General features: G+C 38.9%; 1 non-coding gene across 1 annotated transcript; it reads right to left on the bottom strand.

The window, feature by feature from the left end:
• Positions 1–2,880: 2,880 nt before the first annotated feature.
• Positions 2,881–3,071, bottom strand: LOC118627451. The gene has a single exon (XR_004959187.1). It is a non-coding gene; the product is annotated as a U2 spliceosomal RNA (small nuclear RNA).
• Between the last annotated feature and the right edge of the window lie 292 nt (positions 3,072–3,363).

The raw sequence follows: 3,363 nt of genomic DNA, 5'->3' as shown, positions 1-3,363 counted from the left end.
ACAACATGGGCATGTGCCCTGATCAGGAATTGAACCAGCGACCTCTTGGTACATGGGTTGATGCTCAAACACTGAGCCATGCCAGCCAGGTTTGCCTTATATTTCTTTGCTCTAGTTTCATAAAGTAGTACTTAGATTATTGATTTTAGCTATAAATTTTCCTCTGTCCCACAATATTGATAAGTTGTGTTTTCATTTTTATTTAGTTAAAAAATTTTTAAATTTCCCTTGAAGACTTCTTCTTTGACACATAAGTAATTCAATATCTAAATAGGTTTAGACTTCCTAGGTATCTTTCTGTTACCAATTTCTAGTTTCACTTAATTTTTGCCTAAGAGTGTATTCTCTGATTTCCAGTCTTTAACATTTGCTAAGGTGGCCATTCCTGCTGTGGCTAGTTGGCTGGACACTGTCCCATACACCAAAAGGTTGCTTGTTTGATTCCCAGTTGGGGCACATGCCTGGGTTTCAGGCTCCGTCCCAGTAGCAGCCGATCGATATTTTGCTCTCATATCAATGGTTCTCTTTCTTTCTCTCCCTCGCCTTTCAAAACTCTATAGACAAGAAAAAGCTAAAGAAATTCATCACCCCCAAACCAATATTATATGAAATGTTAAAATGTCTTCTTTTAAAAGATCAAGAATATGAACAATAAAGTGGCAAAAAAGACATATCTATCAACAATATTTACAAACAAAATAAACTAGAAAACCAGAAACAGACTCATACAGATGGTTGCCAGATGGAACAGAGGTTGGGGGGATGGGTGTAGAATTAAGAACTACAAATTGCTCAGCTCAGCAGATGTGACTCAGTGGTTGAGCATCTACCCATGCACCAATCACCAGTTCAATTCCAGGTCAGGTTACATGCCCAGGTTTGGGCCAAATCCCCCAGTGGGGGACATGCAGGAAGTGGCCAATGTTCTCTCCATTGATGTTTCTATCTCCCATTTTTCCTTCCTTTCTCTCTAATATCAATACACAAAAAAATTTTTTTAATTGGTCAAATGGACTCACTTGCTATTTATATGTTTCTTTAATAGCTCCAATTACTAAATATAAATTGATCTGGCATAATATTCTCCTGACTTTCCTCTTGTCTGTGTCTTTGGGGCTTTACTCCTTTATACTCCTCTATGTCTTAGTCTTTTTAAAAATACTTTATTGAGGTAAGATTGGTTAATAAGATTATATAAATTTGAGGTGTACAACATTCAATGTCCATATACTCTATTGTTTGCTCACCATCAAAATCTGGTATCCTCCTGTTACTATATATTTTATCCCCTTTACCCAATTCACCCTCTTCCTACCCATTTTACATCTGATAATCGTCATTCTGTTGTCTGTATCTATGAGTTTTGTTTTGTTAATTCATTTGTTACTTTTTTGTCTTATAGTTCACATGAGTGGAATCAATGGCTTCTGAAATTTTCCATCTGACATATTTCACTTAACATAAAACCCTAAGATCCATACATATTGTTGCAAATGACATTGTTTTCTCTTTTTTATATATGGGTTGCATTTTATTTTTTAAAACAAACCATATCTTCTCTATTCATTTACATGTCAATGAACACTTAGGTTGTTTCCATATATTGACTATGGGTGAGGATTTAAAAAAAAAGCTCTCTGAGGGGCCTGGCTGATTTGGTTCAATAAAAGCATTGACCACAGACCAATCTTGGATTTATTTCCTGCTCAAGGGCATGTAATTTGGTTGTAGGTTCAATCCCAGCTACCATCTGGGTTGTGCAGGAGGCAACCAATTGATGTGTCTCTCTCACATAGATGTCTTTCTCTTTCCCTTTCTTCCTCCCTCCCTCCATTGTTGGCGAACTGTACTTAAGAGGTTAAGAATAGAACTACCATATGATCCAGCAATTCATTCCTCTTCTGAGTATTTATCCTCAGAATATGAAAGCACTAATTTAAAAAGTATATATGTACAATATTGAACCTACAACCAAATTACATGCCCTTGAGCAGGAAATAAATCCAAGATTGGTCTGTGGTCAATGCTCTTATTGAACCAAATCAGCCAGGCCCCTCAGAGAGCTTTTTTTTTTTTATCCTCACCCAGGGACATTTTTTGTTCAGATACAGTGGGAGGAGAGAGGGAGAGAGAAAAAAACATCAATGTGAAAGGAACACATCGAGTGGCTGCCACCCACTGACCCAACCAGGGCGAGGGACAAATTGCAACCGAGGTACATGTCCTTAGCAGGAATCAAACCCAGGTCTCTCTGGACCGCAGGCCAATGCTCTAACTGCTGAGCCAAACTGGCCAGGGCTTGTCAAAATGGCCAGGGCTTCACAGAGCTCTTAACGTGAATATGCCTAAAACTAAATTCTCATCCATTCTCCCATACACACACACTAAACTGGCTCCTTCTGTCTTCATTATCTCAGAATATGAGATACCTGCATTCATTAGTTGCTCAAACCAGTTTAAATCCAGTTTAAATCTAGTCCATCATCAATTTTGATTAATATTACCTGTAAAACATATAAATTCACCTCTTTTTTCTAATTCCCATGTCATCATCTTAATCCAAGCCTCTATCTTGTTAGAACTCCTGCAGTTGTCTCCTTTATGATTTCCTCTTTATGACTTCCAATTTCCTTTTTTTTTAATCCTCACCTGAGGATATTTTTCCATTTATCTTCAGATAGACTAGCAGGAAGGGAGTGAGAGAGACACACCAATTGGTTGCCTCCCAATTGACCCTGACGTACATGCCCTTAACTGGAATCAAACCCCCATCTTTTTGGACCATGGGCTGATGCTCCAACCACTGAGCCAAACTGGCCAGGGCAGCCTCCTTTATGATTTCATTATGAGTTCTCTCATTCTACTTTTGCTATGTGTGTGTCCATGCACACCATTCATGGAAGTACAGCAATACCAGGTCAATGTGCAGATTGGATTGAGCAAGCTCCTATTCTACCGTCTTGCTTCAAAATTACATTTAATACATTGTCCTCAGGTAGAGGGTGTATCAGATATTAAACTGATAATAACAAATACTATACTAGATCTCAGCCACAAGCTATGTGTAGTATTAAAAGCATGAATTATTGCCCTAGCCTATTTGGCTCAGCGGTGGAGTATGGGCTGTCAAACCAGAGGGTCACAAGTTTGATTCCAGTCAAGGGCGTACCTTGCTTGCAGTTCATCCCCAGCCCTGGTCAGGGTTATGCAAGAGGCAACCAGTCAATGTGTCCTCCTCACATTGATGTCTCTCTCTCTCTCCCCCCACCCCCCACTGTACCTGAGGATAAAAACAGAACAAAGTATCCTGTGGTGAGGATTTGAAAATAAAAATAAAAAGATTATTCATGACTTTGGAAGAGC

Source organism: Molossus molossus, unplaced genomic scaffold (assembly GCF_014108415.1).
Source record: "Molossus molossus isolate mMolMol1 unplaced genomic scaffold, mMolMol1.p scaffold_m16_p_12, whole genome shotgun sequence".
NCBI lineage: Eukaryota > Metazoa > Chordata > Mammalia > Chiroptera > Molossidae > Molossus > Molossus molossus.
The sequence above is the reverse complement of the archived record's forward strand: the minus strand, read 5'-3'. Positions and strand labels throughout refer to the sequence as shown.